Source organism: Carassius auratus, unplaced genomic scaffold, assembly GCF_003368295.1.
Source record: "Carassius auratus strain Wakin unplaced genomic scaffold, ASM336829v1 scaf_tig00005992, whole genome shotgun sequence".
Taxonomy (NCBI): Eukaryota; Metazoa; Chordata; class Actinopteri; order Cypriniformes; family Cyprinidae; genus Carassius; species Carassius auratus.
This window is the reverse complement of record NW_020523724.1, coordinates 1-21,834: the sequence shown is the minus strand read 5'-3', so window position 1 is coordinate 21,834 and position 21,834 is coordinate 1.

The window sequence follows — 21,834 nt, the reverse complement described above, 5'->3', positions numbered from 1 at the left end:
GTGTCCATCCAAGGAATGAGCTGACATTGTTGTAGTCACACGGCATTCGTGACTCCTAAATCTCTCTGAAAAAGGAGGACCAGGACTCTAATCAATGCAAAAATGTCTGGCTTTTATTGTTTGTGCAAATCATAGACAAAGTTCACGGTCTGCGTAGGAGGGGTTTGCAAGGGATCTTTGTTTCTCAAAGACTGGAAGGTATTGGCCTAGTCTGTCAATCCCAGCATGCACTTCAGCCCAGTATGAATACAACATTTGTCTGGTAGTGTGGGTCGAACACCCTCTGATGACCAGACCTCTTTGCCCAAACTGCTTGCACAGACTTTGACACCAATGTGCCTGTTCCTTGCAGACATGGAAAAGACTGATTGTTTGGTGAAGAAACCGAAGAGCTTCTAAGATGAAGTTGAAGAAGAAGCAGCGCAGTCAACTTCTCAAAGAAGGCGAGACACATTTGTCAAGACGTCAGACATCTTTGGAAGACTTTATTTTGGTTCTTGCCAAGGTGTAGAGGACGAGGACTTTTAGGTGTTCCTGTCTAGCCTACAGCAAGATCCCATTGTGAGATACACAATTCAAGAAGCGAGGAACACGTCGTACATTCTTAATTGAGATTTACTGTCAAGAGTGGCATAGGGTTGCTGGGAAATGGGTGCCAGGATTTGCTCTGTTTTGGAACGTAGGTCCAGTTTTGGCATGCATAGTTGCGCACATTTATGTGTTGGAACTCATGAAGCGGGATCAAAGCAAGGTTTAATTGTTAGGGAAGATGAGGTAACTGCATGTGCCTGCTTTATGGGGAATTGTTTGAGATTGAGTATATCCCATTTAAGGCACACCAGAGGTGAAAATAAAGATGCCGCGTTAGATGTTTTGTGTTTGATTATTGTGCAAGTGGGTATTGCTTCCTTTTAAAGTAGCCTTCAGAAGATCGGTTTATTTTTACAGTTAGTGTTTACAGCCTCGTCCTTCACGATGTTCCTTTACTGGAAGAAACGGGGAGCTTATGAGCTTGAGACACTCCCATCATCTCTGACAGAACTGGGGGCAGAACGCTACTCTTGGTCGTCCCCTCTGGATGTCATCTATGATGTTTATGGTAAGGCTGGATCCACTTACCCAAAATACTCTCACACTTCAGTCACTAACCAGCGATTTGTTGTATTTTTTACACTCCAATCTCGGAAAGTACTTGTTTTAAGTTCCTACAACTTTGAGAAATTGTTTGCAACCGAAAGTCCTTAATGTATTTTTCTTTGTATTGTATTATCATTCAGGATTTCAGGTTCAACTTTCTCTAAACTGTTACATAAAGCAACATTTTCTGTGCTATTTTGTTGTTTCTGTACCATATGAGTTATTGATTAGACTGAATATACAGCTAAATCGAATATTTGGGTGCATGTTGATGTAGCTTTTGTTAACTAATACGTGGCTCAGTGTGACTGAAAAGCCTAAACATAATCGGTCCAGTTGAGCTCAACCCGAATTAATTTTTGGACTGATTGGAAGGGGTGGTGTAGACCTGAAATAATCTAATCACTAGGAAAAGCTGTAAATATTTGAATCTGACTATTTTCTGAATTGGATTAAAAAATAATGTCCAGGGCCGTGATTTTGCATGTTTTACAGCTTATGATCATATGTATGTTTACTTAAATCCTCATGTCTTACGAATTGGTGAGTGCATAGGCTGAATATTTACTAAACATTTGCAAAAATGTTCTTCTGTCAGCTCCCTTTTTAGATGTGAATATGTGAATCAAATTGCATTGTTTAGGGTTCATGTAAACAGAGCTTTCAGAAACCGAATTGGATTTGATTCATTCTAGTTGATGAAAATTAGTGCACGTAAACATATAACAACAGGTATGCATGTGTGTGTGTGTTTTAATTAATTACATTTATTATATATATGTTTCTGTTGATATTGTATATCTTATTCTGAATGCTCATTTTCCCAATATTTACATTTAGCTTACCTTTGCATAATCTTATGGTCACTTAAAGGTACAATTTGTAAGATATTTGCAGTAAAATATACAAAAACCACTAGGTTAGTGTTATATATTTTGTCCAGCTGATTACTAACAATATCTCAAATGTTTTCAACTATTTGTAAATCATGAGAAAATTCCCATTCTAAACCGTGACACAGGGCAGTGCAGTCGCCTGTTGATGACGTTAGTTACCCTTTGTTTCCGCCTTTACTGACGTAGAAACCACATGACAACCGTGTCGTGGACAAATGCGGAAGTAGCTTCGCGGCAAAGTTCAACTAGAAAGAGATGCTGATCTCGCTAGTGTTTTACTCGACCGGTGAGTTGTTTTGATTTGTATCTTTACAGAAAACGTATGCTATTACAACGATTAACAAGATTAGTATTATGGAGCATACATGCCAAATGCGGGGCATCGCATCCCTAGACCTGCGAGAGGACATGTCTGATTCATAGTCTGATTGTTTTTTTGCATTGACTTTTTATGTAGTCTACCCGCGCAAATAATTGAACTTGCGTTAAATCCATGATTTATCTTTCTGTCTGATTGATGGCCGTCAGCGCTTGGGTAGAAGACCACAAATCCCATCATTCCACGCTCCTCCTTAGCGTCATCAAACCACACGATTGTTATTGTTTTGATAGTGCGCCCTCTCGTGGCAGGTCCTACAATCTGTACCTTTAAAGTATTTTAAAAAAATAATAATAATTTAATAACACTGTTAAATGTTATCATGAGCAAATCTCGAAATGAATATCCATTTTTCATGCTGTATATTTTAGTCCAGAATTCACTTTTAGCATTTAAAACTTTAGCTTTTTATTTAGTCTTTTTATTGTCAATATATTTAGACAAAATATTATAGAATTAAAATTTGTATCATACATTAAATTGTTTTATATTACATATTATAATAATTATATTACAAATAATCAACTTTTTCAACAATATTAATATTGTTGCGTCCCTTTTTTTAATATATGCATGCATCTTTTGCATTGTGTTCTGCTATTTTATTGCACTCTTTTTCAACATTTCCACACCTCTTCTTAACTTTGAATGCTTTTGCTGCCTTGGATTTGTGTGTTTTAAAGTTGAAAATGTGCTATCATGGTCAGTCATTGCTGTAACACCCATGTTCTTCACTACTCTTACCCATGTCTTATTCCTGTTAATATAGTAAATAATGATGCTGTTTTTCATTAGCCCATCATTTAGTCTACGATGCTTTATTTGTTTGTCAATTACACAACCCAGATTTCTTCCAGAAACATTTGCGACACTTAAACAGAGATGGAAAACTGCAAATGAGTCTCCTCTTTGATCTCTTCCATCCATAAAACCTTTAATTAAGGCAGATCTCTGGCCTCTGCGGCCTAGAGAAGAGGAGCGTTCTGCATTTCTAAGTGCATACTTGTCTTCTCAAATGGCATAATTAGTCTGGGGGATTAAAATGGTGGGTCGTGGCTCACATTGGTGTTTGAGTTGGTAATGGTGATGGGAAAATGTCACAAACTATAAGGACCATTGCTGTAAGATTAGCTTCAAAATGGTCGTATTATTGTATGTACTCAGGATTCAAGTGTGTGGCCTCTTAAGTCCTCTCTGCATGTTGTGTAAGAAGCAGTATGGCTGGACTCATGAAGTCTGAGGGGTCACATTTCTACTAATAAATTTGTAGAAATTATTTTTCTTGAAGTTGTGATTGTCATTATTTGTCTTTTATATTGCAAAATTGTATTATAAATTTTTGTCTTTAGATTTCACAATGTGACTCTTTAGCTCACATTTGCAACTTAATTCCTCATAGCTAAATTTCTCACAATAAGTCTCTCACAAATGCAACTTACTTATTTTACTCATTGTTAAAAAAAGGATAATACATTTTGGGCACAATCTACTACATATATATATATATATATATATATATATATATATATATATATATATATATTTTTTTTTTTTTTTATATACATTTAGCGGTTTACCTGTATTTTGAACTTTGCACTTCATATGTAGCGTTGTGTTTTAAGGTTAATAGAAATGTCAATAAAATTACTGGATAATATCCCTGGAGAAAATTGCAGTACATTTTCCTTTTTTGCAATATATTGTAAATATAGTAAAACCGGGAGAGGCTGTTTCATGCAGCTTCTCATCTAATGCATGAAAAAGCAAGCATCACTCATGTTCCTTTCCTTAAGAACCAAAAATCTTTAGTTGTGTATTTGTAAGCACTTAAATATTGTTTAAAGCTTATGCAGTTAATTAAAAAATCAGCTGCCAGTCATTATTTCTCATTATATCATGCACACATTAGTTTACTGTAAAAAAAACAGCAATTGTAAAATTACTGTAATCAGAAAATACAGTAATTTAATTACAGTAACACTACTATTAAAACATACAGTAACTGGTTGGCAATGCTGCTGTCAGTATTTTACTGTCTGATCTACAGGTATTTTTTACAGTAAGGGTACAGATGAACTCATCAGTCAAAAGTCAGTTTAATGGGGTCCTGTTAACCTTGTTTTGTTTTATTTTCTATATAGATATCCCTTGATCTTGAGAGTAAACCATTTTACTGTCCCGTGTGGTGACGCAGCAGTTGGCTGCTTCTCTGACATTCAAGTGAAGCACCTCGTACCTTGGCCGTCTGCTATCTGTCTTCCAGCAGACGCCTTGCGTTACATAACTCACACCGCTTTTGCTCCAGTTTTCAGAGCGAAGCAGGAGGAGGAGGCAGGCCATCAGACAGGTCCAGTAGAGTGCCAGCCGTTCCAAAGCTGCAGAACAGAGGGATAAATTCACCGCTGATCTGAGGCATTCCTCACATTCCTCATAAAAGCCTGTACAAAAGCGATGCGTAAACATGCTCTTAGAAATCTCCACTCTGCCTTTACATGGTAAACATGGTACAGTCCAGGTCGAGGGTCCTTGCTGTGTGGTCTTCTTTGAGGAAGAGTTTGATAAGGCTGCAGGACTCTGGGATTGTTGGTTGGGAACTGTAAGCTTTTTTTTTTTACGGATCACTTATTTGTGTGATTTATATTTTATAAAGCCAAATACCATTGTAAGATTAGTCTCTCAGATAATAATTTAGTTCTATCTTTTTTTTTCTTCCATTATTTGATGTTTGTTATTTTATTTTATTTAACAAGCAAAGTAGTATCTATTCAGTGAATATAAGAGCATTTTAGCGTCTTCATTCTAAGCTAGTGGACAGTCTTGAAGCAGCAAAAAAAGCTTATTAAAAAACAAAACAATAACAGTTACTACCTTTTCTCCACCTGTTTTATTATCCGCAGATGTTTTATCATCACTGAAGTGTGATACTTAGGGTTTTGCAGACCATAAGTGTAAGGAATAATGATAAAAACAATAAGGTGGTTAGAGCGGGCAGCTGCTGCAGGTCAGACGCTGGTGACTCACATGATTTTAGGTTTTGCCACAAGTTTTTGATTCATGACACCCTTGATTCAGTCTAAAAGGTTGGATAGTGAGGCATATTATTGAAGAGGGCACACATTTGAGCTGATTTAAAGCGACAGATCTCCAGATGGAAATGATGTTGGGAATTTTCCTGAGAGTAATGCATCTATAGGCAAAGAGGAGAATGGAAAGTTGTTGTTGGGTCGATTTCTACTGAGAATCACTGAAGTATGTGGCTGAGAACTGTCTTGAAATTCTCATCTGCATACAGACACATCGATCTTAATGCAAGTGAAATAATTAGCATTCATGAAACAAATATTATAGTGTGGTCAATTGCTTTAGTTTTGCATAGTGCTTTTAAAGGGATAGTTCACCCAAAAATTTTAATTAGTCCATAAATTACTTCCTTTTTTATTTTCTCTTAATTTCTCCTGTCTTTTATGTCCTTCAAAATTTTGTATCAGTCCTTATCCTTTAATTGCATTTAATATCCTTTTAGTGTTAAGCATCTGTTGAGACCGTTTTTTTATTTATTTATTTATTTTTTATTTATGTTTTTGCTTTGTTTTTAGACTTTCTTTTGGAAAAAATAAATAAATAACTGAAAAAGAAAAAGATCAAAAGAACACCCTTGTAACCGGTGTTTATTTTTTATATTATTTTTGTTTTTGTAATTTATTATTATTTATTTATTTATTTATTTAGCAGAATAAAGTAGAGAAGTAAAAATCTTGGGAGAAAAAAAAAAAGTTGAATGGTGTAGTTCACCAAAAAATGAAAATGATCAGCTTTGTGAGACACTTTCTTTTGGGGGGGGGGGCACTTTATAGCTAACTTTTTTTTCACCTGATGCATCGAGTTGCATTAAATAGCTTGAAAGATCAAAAACAATTTTTTTATACAACTCCGACTGGATTTGTCTAAAAGAAGAAAGTCATATATACCTAGGATGACTTGAGGGCAAGCGATTTATTGGCTTATTTTAGTTTTTGGGTGAACTAACCCTTTAATAAATGGTAAAACTGAAATAAAAATGAAAAAAAAAAAACAATACAGTTATTTAAAAGCAACAAAAATTAATAAAAGTTAGACATTTGAACTATCTCTTTTTCAGAAAATGTAGAGTTTCACATTGGGTTCATAAGGTGTTTTGATGTATATGTGTGTGTGATTTAATGTTGTAGATGAGAAGCCCGCTCAGGATGAGGAGTGTGTGGTTTGCCAGCACCCAGACTGCAGCGAGCGCCGTCACGCCTCAAAGGTAAGAACCGTACACCAGACATCCGTCCTTTCTGAAGACTGCTGGGAGATCTCGTGCTTTAAAGGATCAGAGAAAGAGCTGCTGGGATATGAGGTCTCCTCTCTGGCCACCAGACTGTGAAATGAATTCGCTGTCATAAGCTGATGCTCTCTGAAACAGGAGAATGATCAGAGGAGAGCAGCCAGCACAAGTCACCTCTCCTGAAGCCCATGCTTTGCTAACTCAGGGTTTGCTTTGGGAATGAGGTAGACTGCTGATATCGTGATCAGGGGTGTGTTTTGTAGCAGGTTGAGTTGTAATGATGACAAGAAACTATTTGTGAATATTCAAAGTTTTATTTGTTAGGTACTCATAGTAATTTGATAATACAGCTAACCAAAAGAGTGTTTATTGGGTGAATAACAGAGAAAACAGTGATGTTATAAAATATCTAAACAATTTATATTTGTATATTTGAAGTAATTTGTTTATAATTTATCTTTAAACAGTTTATAAATAACTGTTTTCTGTTTTCTTTTTAAAATATTCTGTATTCCATCAATTGTAAATATTTTATTTATTTGATATTATAAAACATTTTATTCATTCATATATATATATATATATATATATATATATATATATATATATATATATATATATATATATATATATATATATAAAATATTATATAATATTCTGGAAAATAAATATTAAAATATATGCATATATATATGTCGACGCAAAATATGCGTATCGATTCATCGACCTGTTTTTATTTCTCTAAAAAACGTTTGTGTGTATGTATAAATTTAGAAACATAACAAGTAAAAAGCTCATCAACTTCAGTGTCGTAACTCCTCCTTTTTATCCTTCCGGAGCTCCTCCGTGGGACTTGGGACCGGTGAGAGGTGTAGGTGCCGCTCATTTCCAATTACTCCACCCGCCCCGCTCGCCACACTAATATTCTGAACAATAAAAGTCATGTATAAAAGTCATGAAAAACTACTTCTAAGTGGACTTACAACAGAAGCTCATGAGTGTACAGTACAACACCTTTATGGACTGCACTTTTCATTCAGATTCTCTCAAAGCAGATGAGCTGTTTATTTGCACTCTATGGTATGAACAGAGAGTGTTGAGCTCATTTCATTTGACAAAGCCAGAAATCCAGCTGAGAGAGCTGTTACCTGTTGGTGCTTGCTAAGTTTAACTAATCATTCTTTTGAGAAAGGACAAATATCTGTTCATGCGCTGTCTGTGTGTGCCGTTCTCCAGCGCTGTGTGTGAAAGCGAGCACACGAGGGCTCAGGGTTTATGATTGTGTGTGCGGGACCGCTGTAGGGGGTCGTCCTGGAGGAAAAGCTCTACAGTGATTGTGCTCGTCTGGCGCCCCGAGGTCACGGGCTGCGGTTATGTAAAGAGATTACATGAAGATTACATGAAGGAGGAATGTCTCTTGTCTTGTTGTCACCTTCGCCTCCCTCTGGGCCTTCATTGTTTTTATTACTTGCTAATATCTTAATTTTGTCAGCTTGTCTTGTAACATGATTGTTTATGACTTGTTACTCCTTGTTCTTGCGTGCTAAGCATTAGAGGAGAGAGGGTGAAATATTCTTTATAGCTTGGGGGTGGTTAGATTTTAATGTTTTAGAAAGAAGACTCTTCTGCTCACCAAGGCTACATTTATTTGATCAACAATACAGTAAAAACTGTAATACTGTAAAATATTTTTACAACTTAAAATAACTGTTTTCTATCGTAATGTATGTTAAAATGTAATTTATTCCTGCGATGCACAGCTGAATTTTCAGCATCATTACTCCAGTCTTCAGTGTCACATGATCCTTATATCCTATCTATGATCCTTGTATTATGCTGATTTGATGCTCTAGAATCATTTCTGAATATTATTAGTGTTGAAAACAGCTCATCATTTTTGCAGAAGCTGTGATATTTCAGGATTCTTTGATGAATAGAAAGTTCAAAAGAACAGCACTTTTTGTATAGTATTATAATAATACTAAACATAGTATTATAATAATGCTATAACATAATATAAAATATATATATATTATGTTATAGTATTATTATAATGTATTAAGTATTTAATATATATTAATAACTTTATTTTATAATTTATTATAAATAATTATTTATAATCTGAAATTAGAAAAATGCATCTGTAAAAATGTATAAACAAGCGAGGAAATTTTCCAGAATATATTCAGAATATATGATTGTAGTGAAACTTATAAATATATATATAATAGTCTTAGTACTATAAGTATTTTATTTGAATAGTATTTCTATCACTATTGTTGTGCTATCAAAATATTTTGCATGTTTTTACATTGCTAATTCATGTAAAAATATTTGATTCTGATCATTTTGAACTTGTGTAAGTTTGACATCAAAGGCTTTTCCCCCTACCACCTAGAAAATATGCATGCATGCATACATAAAAATTATATATTATTAATGATATATATATATATATATATATATATATATATATATATATATATATATATATATATATATATAATTTTTGTTTTTTTTCTCCTGCATGTGGACAACTGTTACTGTGCATGAGATCCTTTCAAAATGTGGTGAAGTGTTGTAATGCTCCAGCTGCTAAATTCACACGACTTACTCACTGACACATCTTAGCCCTCACTCCTCTACTATAAATATACAATTTCTGTAGTCATCATTTTTAATTCCTTACACAATAAAAGCAGCTTTGTGTAAGTGTCATGACCCATGCACTGCAGTAACTCAACCCGACCACTAGGTGGAGGCAGAGACACGGTGTGTGTGTGTGTGTGTGTGTGTGTGTGTGTTTGAGTGCAAGACAGGAGTCCGTTAACTGAAAATAAATCTGTTGTCAAATCATTAGTGGTGCCTCCTGAGACAAACAACCCATGACCTTAAGTAGTGTGAAACTGTGCAGCTTGTTGAGGACAGGTCTGTTAGCGTCTTGCTATTAAATGCTAAAGTCTAGCTAGAACTTGAAGACAAACACACTGGTGCAGATGTCTGAATCACTGTCTGTGTCAGCTCTTGCTCAACAGTCGCTAATGTTGCTCTACAGGCCTTCTGACTGGTTTAAGGAGGATTATTTTTATTTATAGTCTGCTGTATAGGAATAATTCTGACAAGACAAAGGTTAAATGCATGTCTTAGATGATTTGGAAATTACGACAGTTTCGAAAATGCTGTAATGTGCCGTTTTGGGTAAATGTAACCTAGTCGAAATCTGCCGCTTTAACCGGGTAATTATGGAAAGTCTTGGAGATGCTGCCTGATGGTATGGCACACGCTGTGTCGTGTTGTGCTGCACGGAGTCAAAATTCAGTCCAGTTGATCCAGTGTTATTTTAGTGGCCCTCATGTGGTATTTTATTTTCTTATATTTTTAAATAATGTTATGTGCTTGTCATTGTATTAGTTTATATATATATATATATATATATATATATATATATATATATATATATATATATATATATATATATATATATATATATATAGCTTTATTTCAGATATTTTAGTAATTTAATTTACAATAATTTATTTCAGTAATTTTTTGTTTCATTTTTATAAATTGTTAAACTTTATTTAAATAACTGAAAATTATTTTTTATAGTTTAAATATTTATTTTGCGTTATTATTATAAATATTTTTATTTCTATATAGCTGAACATTTTTATTAATATTTTTAATATAATATTTATTTTGCATTTTATTTCAGCCTTTTCAGTAATCAAAAACTATTTTTAATTTCCGTGCTTTTTATAATTTTATTATTTTTTTTTAGTTCTAGATAGCTTTAATTTCAGTTTTAGCAAATCTAGTACTTAAAATTATTCATTTTGATTTAGTTGTCAAGGCAGCATTTTTAATTTTCTTTTTAAAATTTTGTTTTAAGTTCATTTTTTCAACTCTATTTCTATTATCAAAAAAGATTCTTAATTGTTTTAGTAATAGTAATTTGGTTATGTAATTGTAATTTTTACTGATATTTTTATATAGCTGTAATTTCTTTTGTATTATTTCTCATCTAATATTTATATTGCATTTTATTTCAGCTTACCTTATTTTCCGTACTATAAGTCGCACTTTTTTTCATACTTTGGCTGGTCCTGCGACTTATAGTCAGGTGTGACTTATTTATCAAAATTAATTTGACATGAACCAAGAGAAATGAACCAAGAGAAAACATTACCGTCTACAGCCGCGAGAGGGCGCTCTATACTGCCAGAGATGCTGCTCAGTTCTCCTGTAGTCTACACTGAGGAGCATAGAGCGCCCTCTCGTGGCTGGAGACGGTAATGTTTTCTCTTGTTTCTTGGTTCTAAATAAATGCGACTTATAGTCCGGTGCGACTTATATATGTTTTTTTCCTCATCATGACGTATTTTTAGACTGACAGTTTTAATAATTTTAGTATTTCAGCTTAAACTTATTTCAGTTAGTTAGCAATAACAACACTTTTCTTTAATCGTATTTTGCCCTTTTCTGATAAAATAAACACATAAATGGCTAACGGGACTCTGGAGTCTGTCTGTTTGTCTTTCAGTTTGTATCTTCTGGTATTTATCTGATCGTGTTTCCGTGTGTAGAAGGGGCCAGTCTGAGCATGTTTCCATCACTCAGAGCCAATTACCTCTGTTTGCTCCCCAACAGGACTAGACAAGGTGTGGATCACCAGAGAAAACCACCCAACCAAAGACAAACAGCTGAGAGCTTTCTCTCTCTGTGTGTGTGTGTATGTGTGTGTGCATTTCCCTTTCCCAGTGGGGACTTAAACCTAAATACACACTGACTCTTGGAGACTCGTGTCATTGTGGGCACCCCATGGAGAAACAACGTTATAAATCATACAGAATTATTTTTTTTTTGGATCATGTAAATATGTTAAAAGTTTTCTGTGAGGCGTAGCTTTAGGTGTAGGTGGATAGAATTTGTGGTTAGTACAGTTACAGTGTACAGTCCCCACAAGTATGGTAAACTAGACTAGACAAGTGTGTGTGTGTGTGTGTGTGTGTGTGTGTGTGTGTCAGGCACAGCAATAGATCAGATATCTACCCTCACTTATTCCATAACACCTCATCCTTGTCAAAATCAATCGTCTGCCGTCCTGACACCCACTCAATCACTACTCTCAAAGTTTCTTTCAGGGAAAGCGTCTTCGCTGTCCGTTTCCAGATAACTCCCGCTTTCCTTCTGTTTCCTTATTCCGCTGTTAATCTTTCCCGAGGCATGCTGGTGAGTGATGAAGCACATGCCGTCTTTTCTCATTTACATCTGTTCTTTTCCAGTTCTTCCTGTATACGGCCCATAAATATTTAGCGTTTCATCACTCTAATGATTCATGGGTAACTCTGAGCAGTGAGTGGTTTTATAAAGGATCCTGGATGGCTCTCTTTAAGATCCTGCATTAAGGCCATACAGACTGTTTAGACCATTTCTGACTTCACGTTTAACCTTTTGGCTTTAAATATTTCAATCCAAAATGTATCGACTCACTTTTATGTTGTTTCAAACCAATAAGGTGTGAGATGTATTTATTTTCTCAATAAATCATTTAACTCCATTCACACAAATGATTTGATCAGAATTTGATGATTTAAAGCTGATTCGATTCTCTAGTTCAACTCACTTAAAGAATTTTGCCACCAATCTATTGTCTTTTGGCTTTTAAAATTTGTAAATGAATCCGTTTTTAGTTGGAACTTTTTAATGAATTCTTTTGTTCCGGTTCAGTTCACAAAAAGGATTTGATCGTGAATTGAACTTATTCAGTTCTCAGGTTCATCTCACTGAAGTTACAATAAATAATGATTTTTATTTTGTCTTTTTGTCCCCCAAATATTTTGATTTAATTTGTGAATTAATCTTTTTTTTTATTGTGTCTTTTCACAGAATTATTTGATCCAATTCAGTTCACATAAATAAGTTGTTCACGAATTAAAAAGATTTTTGGAAAATTATGATTTAATTACTTTTTTTTAAAACATTTGACCCAGTTCACAAAAATGATTTGCTCTTGAATCAGAATGATTCAGTTTTCAAGTTCTTTTTTTTTTTTTTTTTTTTTTTTTTTACTTTTTGTTTCTTTTTTTAACATTTGACGCAGTTCACAAAAGTGATTCACTCTTGAATCAGAATGAATCAGTTTAAGTTCTTTTTTTTTTTTACTTTTTGTTTCTTTTAACATTTGACCCAGTTCACTGAATTATTTTCTCATCACTAGAAGTGATTCAGTTATCAAGTTTGAGTCAACTTTATATTTTCAACTAAATGTAAAATTTTTACCTGTTTGTTACACAGTTGGATCCAGTTCACAAAAATGATTTTTCTCATGAATTGGACCGATTCAGTTCTCAAGCTCAGTCACTTCTTTTAATATTAAATCATTATTGCTGTCTTAAATTACTGCTTTTGAGTTCCACAGAAGAAAAGTCTGTCAAAACGACAGAGAAATGATGAGAATTTTTAGATTGTAAATTAATTTTATGGCTGGTTTTCCACATCCTATTTATTTGATTCATTTCTGAATGTCACATTTTAAACATTACCACTTTAAACAATTAAATTTAAGTTCCATTTAAGTTCCATATTGGATGTTTTGACGGGTCTTTCTGGCAGCGTATGGTTTCTCACTCTTCAGTGTGTGCTTTCTGTCTTCTGTGTCTGAATTGTAAGATGTGTGCCCAGGTCCCTACACATTGTAATGCCATTAAATAACCACCAAAAGCATAAATATAGCTTTAATGGACAAGCTAATGGCTCATAAGATGAAATGAGCGATTGAAGGCCCAGATGAGTAGTTTCCTTCATGAAGGAAAGGGAGGATTGCTTTACTGTTGCGTGATGCTCATTGACCGCTCGCCATTGGAGCATCTGCTGGCATGAAGGCCGGTGTGGTGAAGAGGAAGAAGACTGGGCATCAAACCTGCCGGTCAGAGTGAGATAATGGCTTTTCAATGCCGAATGCACATAGTGTCTTTTGAGCGCTGTTCAAGAATTTCACGGAAACCACACAGGAGCCTTTTTCAGTCATCTGTTATGACCTCAGCGGATTTGATTTAGTATATGATGAAGATTTGACCACTTTTAATCAGTGTGTTTATCAACCTCTGCGTCATCGTTATAATAGGCGTTATGTGTTAGCTGGAACTGTCTCCGTGTGAGGTGTTTCTGGACAGGTTTGCACACCTTCTTGGGAAAGAAGCTGTTGCGTAATGTTTATTTCTTAGAAATGGACCATTAAAAGCCTGCCTGCATCCTGCATGATGAGTGCTTGTTTCTTTGGTGTCAGAGATCCTTCCAACAAAACCTAAAACACAGAAATACTATTAGTATGAGATAGAAATGTGACCTACAGAGTTGCAGAAATTTGGACTTTGGACAAACTTTCCATTTGCTGTTTTGCAAAATGTATTTAGGTTGTGGAAAACATCCAAAATGAGCACTTGCCAAGCACTTTCTTTTTTTTTTGAGTTGGATCTTTTAAATGAATTATTTGACCCAGTTCATAAAAATTATAGAATGATTTAGTCCGATTTTTCATTTGTTATTTTGCTAAATGGCTTTAGGTTGAGAGGTAAAACATTAGCACTTGTCAAATGCTTAATTGAATCAGTTGAATCTGACTGATTCATTTCTCAAGTTTAACTCACTGATTCACTGATTTTCCAAACATGAACTAATTTCAGTCTATTTGTATTTTCATCTTTTTTTGTTTATTTTTAATTTTTTTTAGTTTGATCTGTTTAATCAATTTGACCCAGTTCACACACCAGTGATTTGATTATGAATTATTTAAACTTAGCATTAGTTTTATTAGAGTTTTTTTTAAAGGGGCCCATAGTGGTCTACCAATATGTGTTTTTTGACAGCCGATGCCGATATCCTGGAAAACAGGGGGCCGATATAAAGCCAATATGAATTTTTTAATAATTATTATTAACATTTAAGAATTTTATTTATAAAAAAATACATTTGTAAAATAAACATACTTTAGTATTTTTCACAAAAAAAAAAAAAAAAAAAAAATATATAATAAAAAAGGTGGAAACACTGTAATCAATGGGACACTCAGTATTCTGGGAAGTTTTTGTGCACAGGGAAAAATATATTTATCAAATAAAGCCAGGGTAACCCTCATTTTACATACAGCCCACAGAGAAAATAACATAATAGTGGGCAAATGCATAAAATGCAGTATTTTCAATCATGCTAAATCAAATGCAGTAATTATAATTTGATCCTCAATATTTTTCAGTTCATTGAAATTATCCTAAAGCTAAAATTCTAAAGAGATTGACAACTTATACCTGAGCAAATCTATTTATTGATTCATTGAAAAAAAAATCAACAAAGTATGTTTGATTGGATTGTGTGATTTTTTCAAATCAGCTTGTACCCAATGTTTGTGACTTGTAAACTGCTTTTCAGAAGTTTTTAGAATTAAGAATTTGAAGAATTGGGTTCCAAAACTCTTATAAATCCATTTAGATTAATTTGAGCAAAAATGTGTTTTCTTTAAAAATTCAAATCCAGATTTAGATTTTCAAAGATTTATTATAAAATTAAAAATATTTTCCCCAAAATGCAATAAATCCATGATACGTATTTTTTTTTTTCAAAGGGCAATAAATCCGGTGAATCAATATAAAAGTTATTATTTCATATTGAAACTGAGGAAAATACACAACATAGTAAGTTGATCCACATTTGACAGCCTCTGAATTTGGTCAATTCTAATCTTATATATGGTCACTGGACTAAAAATACATTCACCAGTCATCGCTTCCAAAATCAATTCAACGGTTCATCTTGTTAATGCTATAAATTAATCACAGCAATGAAATGCAATTTCATCATGAACAAGAACATGAACAACAATAACACATTAGACCACAGAAATTCCAAAAGTGCATTCATCTTTGCCATGTTACATTCATTTAGTTGACTAGTGCTATGTGCTGTATTAACAAACATAAATGGCATTAATAAAAATACTAACACGACAAGCTTCGCAATATCACATTCATAATCAAATGCAATTCATCTAATAAATTCGGTTTGTCAGGCGTGAAATCACTGGTAGTTTTCCAAATAAGATGCGGTTGACACACAAGCAGGACTGGCCTGCGTCCTTGTGCAATGACAAAAATGACTATATTGTGTGTGATTCGCGTCAGCTGTGTTAAAGCACTTGTGCTGCATCTTCTCTATTGCTTTGCCCGGAGCACCTGATCCCCTCAGGTAATTGTATTGCTTCTGTCTGCATGCCTCTTTAAATATAGACTCTTTTAATTGAGGTAGACTGCAGGGGTTTCTGGAGGATGGGATGCTATTCCCCAAACACACACACACACACACACACACAGACACACACACACAGTCTCTTATGTAGGAACCTAATTGTAGAGGACTTAAGTAAAGCTCAGCCTGATTTACTTTGAATGCCAGAGGAACAGTGAGTTTTGTTTAGGAAGCTTTGGAACCTCTGATTTGTTCTAGTTGACTAGTAAGAGTCTGTGTTTGGTTGAGATGGACTCGTTATGACTAGTGGTTGGCTGATATAGTTTTTTTTGACAGCAAATGCCGATATCAGGCCGATATAAGCAATAAGAGGCCGTAAAAGTTAAATGTACATATAAGGAACAGCGGGAGGACCAATTTGTAACTTATGAGGTCAATTGGCAATTGGGTATAAAAAGAGTCTCTCAGAGTGGCAATGTGTCTCAGAAGTCAAGATGGGCAGAGGATCACCAATTCCCCCAATGCTGCAGTGAAAAATAGTGGAGCAATATCAGAAAGGAGTTTCTCAGTGAAAAAACTGTTCTGATCCTCTGCCACCTGCTCTACTGACCCTCTGCTTTGTCTCTGACCTGCTTATTGTCTGCTGCCTGCCCTGATTCTAGCCGATCTTGATTCTGATTGTCTCTGATATCCTTGACACTGTTGTCTGACCCCTGCCTGGTACTTCTATGTTTTCTAAATAAACAACGCACATGGATCCGAATGTCTCTGACTCCTCGTTACACTATGATTTTTAGGCTTCCTCCTTTCCCTTTTTTATCATTTTTGTCAGATATCATATCTCCTCCTCAAGAATCCATTAAATCAATTCACGTGAATTGATTCATAGATAAGCTTCATCTGAAGATGTCAGCAAGTCAAAGCAGCAGTTTATGTGCATTTTTGTGTGTGAGCAGACCGAGCATAAACACACAACGGGTCTTCAGTCCTGACTGTCAACAAGATTATATCTGATGTCTATCTTCTTCATTGAGACTCCAGCAGTTAAGTAGTTCCACAAACACCCTCAGGGTCTAAGCTGCGCCCACATTGGAAGAAATTACATTAGGGATAGAAACATTCACCTTGTATAACACACGCACACACACACACCAGCTTACGGAGCAATTAGATTGAAAGCACCCGCGTCCAACAAATCCTGCCAGAATTCAGGAGGACGATGCAGTTTGCTCCAGCACAAGAATAAAGGACATCGGTTTGTTGTTCTGATGTATAGAGCAACATGCACACATGCAAACACGCATGCAACTCTGACCAGCTGGCGGTGAGTGCATCTAGTGGCATGCCAGAGAGCCATTCCTTGTAATTATTTGTATTTATATATTTTTTTTTTCCTCAATGTTTGTTCATTTATTTTTCTTGGCTATCATGGATGCATGAGTAATTCTTATGTTTCCATTGATGGTGCGTGAGTGTACAGAAAGTTCAGGAGAAAATTGCATGGAATTGTTGGATCGTGATGAGTAGTGGGAAGCGTTTAAACATGTTTAAGTAAGTGGGTTGAGCGTGCAGGTCCGGACTGGATATGTGCAGGGATTTGCCACTTTTTTTTCCCAAACCCAAGCTCAGTTTTCTTTTTTGAACTTAGAAAATGATAAATTTACAGAAAGTATAATATACATTTATATTATATATATTTGCAGTACCATGTGAATAACATTGTACATGATTATTGTAGTCATTAAGGACCACGGTCTTCACTGTTTTATAAGACATGTACCATGGTGAAATAATGGTGTTCTTTGAAGAATAGTAATTATTATTATTATTATTATTATTGTGTTAGGAAATTAATTTTGTGACAATTAAATAATCCCCATATATAATCATATAAAATAAAATTACTTTTATGTACACTTAAAAAAATTAATTGTTAGGTATTCATACATAAGATTAGTATTAGTTGTATGGCTTTTCGTGTATGATTTACATGCATAATTATATTACAGTGCATATACTGCGGCAAAAAATATTTTTGCTGTAGTATATACTGTATAGAGTAAAATTATTATTATTACTGTAATAAGAGTGGCCAAAAAAAAATCTAAAAATGAAAACATCCTGATGCATTATGGTAATGAGGCTCTGGGGTGAAAATCTCCTTAATTGCCATGAAAATGTTAATGCATAAACATTCTTTATCTTGTGTTGTATTTTTGTACTTTTATTTCATTTTGCATTTTAAAACCGTTTATTTAAAAAAAAAAACATGATGTAGTTTTAAACGCATCTGTAGTTCATATTGATTTATATTTGTGTATGAATGTATTTTTATATATTCATGCATGAAATATTGACCTTTCTGAGAATTAGCTCTCCCTCTCATGTCATTTCCAGAGAGAACACTAACTTTGAATTTTATAACGCTATAGCATTGTTTCTTTCACTTTATTCTAGACTCTCTCTCTCTCTGGCTTTCTCTTTCTCTCGCCCTCCCTCTTTCATGTATGTCAGTTCCTCCTCCTATTTCTCCCCTTAAGCTATGGATAGCAGTGTTGCATCACAAAGTGGAGCTTGAGTCGTCTCTCTCAGCGAACTTGACTGAGTTTAAGTTGAATGCGCGCAGCTGCTGGTGGTGAGTTTTCACTTCTGTCTTTACTACATATGTCTCTGGTTACCCAGCAGATGGCTAGACATAATGCTTCCTAGGGTTTCCTTCTTAAATGTCTGTTTTATGTCATTTAGACTACTATAAGTATTATTTCAAAGCATTTTGATGAAGGTTGCGGACGTATGCTAAACTTTACAAGTCGTTGTCTGTAATTGGGTTTAAGCTCGGCAGAGTTTTCACTATTGCAACGGTTTGTGAAAATTGTGGTTTTCATTTTGTTTTTATAGTGAACCAAAGTACGAAAAACTGTTAGCCAATTTTCTTCATGGTGGTTTTTTGTCTTAACTTCACGTTAATTCCGTTTCTCTCTCATAACCTGTTTCTTGTAATTCATATTCTTGCTCACTTCTGTGATAATGATGGCTGTTTTCCAGGTGTGGGTGTGAACATGCACATTTGCTTGTTGAAACACACACTGAGGAATGTTTCTTGTGAAAAAGTAAAGTTAATTAGTCTTCTTTAGCGTGGATGGACTTGTCCTTTTGGTCATTCTTAGCTTTTTTATCCTTGAGAATTTTCAATAAATGTAAAATTGATTTAATGAACATCTGCTTTGCAAGACTTCTAACTTCATTTAGGGCACTAAAATGTGGAAAACTACTGGTAGAAAGTAATTTGGAGATGAAAAAACTTAGCAACAGACATGAAACTTTGTGACCTATCCCAGGGTTGGCAAACTCTATAGTACCGGAGTGAACTTTGCTTTTGGAGGTAAGTGATTGTGCAGTGGTTTAAACTCAGAATTAGTCAATCAAAGAAATGTGAGTCCTTCGATGTTCTCAGTACGTAAGTGTGGAAATCCCACACCATACCGCAGAGCTTTATCATCAGCTTCTGTGAAAGGGCTGGTTACCTGGACTCTTTGTCGCTGGTCTCCTTTGGTCGGTGCACTAAAACCATGACATGAAGTTTGTCTGAGTGTGTGCTTTTGGTTTCCCCTGCTTGGTTGTTGAAGTTGCAGGTTAATTCAAGAACTTTTAAAGGGTTCGACCACTGGGGACCTCAATAATGGAGCTTGTTTTGTAAGTACAAGTTTAAAAGTAAAGGTTCCATGAAGAACCTCTAACATCCATGGAACATTTCTTTCTAGTTCTCTCTAGAAAATGGTTCTTTTAAGATCTGCTCACTGAGAGGATCTTTTGGAACTTAAAATGGTTCTTCTATTGCATCAGTGTGAAAACGTCTATTTTAAGAGTTGTTTGTGTTGGCTCAACCATATTGATCTATAAGGATATGCTTCAGTTCACCTGAAAATTAATATTCTGTCTTCATTTACCTTTATCATTCCAAACCTGTGCGACTTTCTACTTCGTTTTCCTGAGTAATATATTTTGATGAATGTCCAATACGTTCCATTCATTTTGATTTCAAAGTTTTAACATAAACAGACTAATAAACTTAATGTGATGCATGTCAATCATACATGAAAAAAAAACAAAAAAAACAGGTTGGATTTATTTAATAGTACTAATATTAAGTATTGCTTGTTCCACAGCTAGCCGTATTTTAATGATGGCCATTTGATGCTTTTTTTATTATATGATTAGATTATTGAAATAAACCAAATTGGTGGAAGTTTATATGCAATTCAAATGCATGAATCTTAAATTGAGCCTAAATAATTTTTGAGTGGATGATTTTTGTTCATAAAATCAATGCATATTTTGACCAATGCTTGTCTATCTTTAAAAGACTATAAAAGAAGTCCATGTGACAGTTTTCTGCTGGCTGAAAGTCTTTGGTTTTTGCATGTGTCATAATCCTGCTATAGCAGCTCATTTTTGGTAAGTTTAGACTGTGGTCACTGTATTCTGACATGCATGTAGACCACTTTTGTGGTAATGCGAATTTCCCTCTGAATTGTTCCGGATGTCCACTGACCCAAGACTGTGAACCGTCAGTCACTAGCCTCGGCCTGCATACTTCTGCGACTTCTTGTATGCTGGTAATTTCCTTGCTTTAGACCCGTTTAATCTCTTTTAGAGATTAAAAATGTCTCGTGTCTTTGTTTGGAATTAAATACTAGCTCACTGCATACTGCACGATATGTAATGTTTCTGAAAACAGCGCCGATTATGCAGGTAGTGTCCAGCTATCAACGTCATTTTTGCAAGTTTGTGTAAATTAATGGCATTTCGTTTGGAAAATAAAATCTTGAATAATAGTGGTCTTATAGTCAAAGCTGATTTGATTAAAAATACGGTCATGTTATGAAATAGTATTGCGATTTTTTAAATAGGTTGTGTTTTTCTCTAAACACTCAGAAGCAGAGAAGTCGAAAGATGTTTGTCCTTGGCTTCCATTGAGTAATACATTCACATAATTGCTTAATCACACCATGTGTCTGGGTGTAGTTTGTAAGCATAAAAGAGGGGGTAGATGCAGTAGCAAGATTGCTAGATTCTTGCTAGCAAGATTCTTTTTTTATTATATTGTTAATGGTTTGTATTCATTTTATTTTAACTTAGAATAATTTTTTGTTTGTTAGAATGTTTTTGCTTTATTTTTATATTAGCTTTGTAATTATAGAACTATCTAATAGTTTCTTTTTTTTTTTTAATGGATCTATAAATGTGACTGAAAAAATTTTTTTTTTTTGAAAGAAGTGCATCTGTTTAATCAAAAATTAAAGTAAAACAGTAATATTGTAAAATATTATTACAGTTGAAAAAAAATATTCAGTTTGAATGTATTTTAAAATTTAATTTATTCCTGTGATGCAGAGTTAACATTTTCATCAGTCTTTAGTGGTTTATTATATGAAAAGTATTATCCCAATTTTTTGACTGATAGTGTAGAATAAAAGTTAATATATAAGATTTTTGTTTAGTTTTTTGTCTGTTTATATTATTTTACAATACGAAGGTCCATGCGGCACAAGTTTTCATGCTTATTCTTATGGAAAAGTTTGGCTATGCTTTATGTAAGTTCACACCCAGCTCTGTTTTTTGATGACATACTCACAATATATTATATAGATGGAAGACAAACAGCGAGGTCTTTAAGACTTCTGACAGCTGTAGAAGAACTCTTACTCACTTCCTTTAAATGGTTTGTGGAGTTAACTGTATTCTGAATTGGTGTTTTACTAAGTGTAGCTTGACTGATAACTGCGTGGAGGGATGTGAATCAGTGTTAGACGAGTCTGTTTGTATGTTTTTGTCTGTTGTGTTTAAGTGCGGTGTGTCAGTGTTTGTAGACGTCA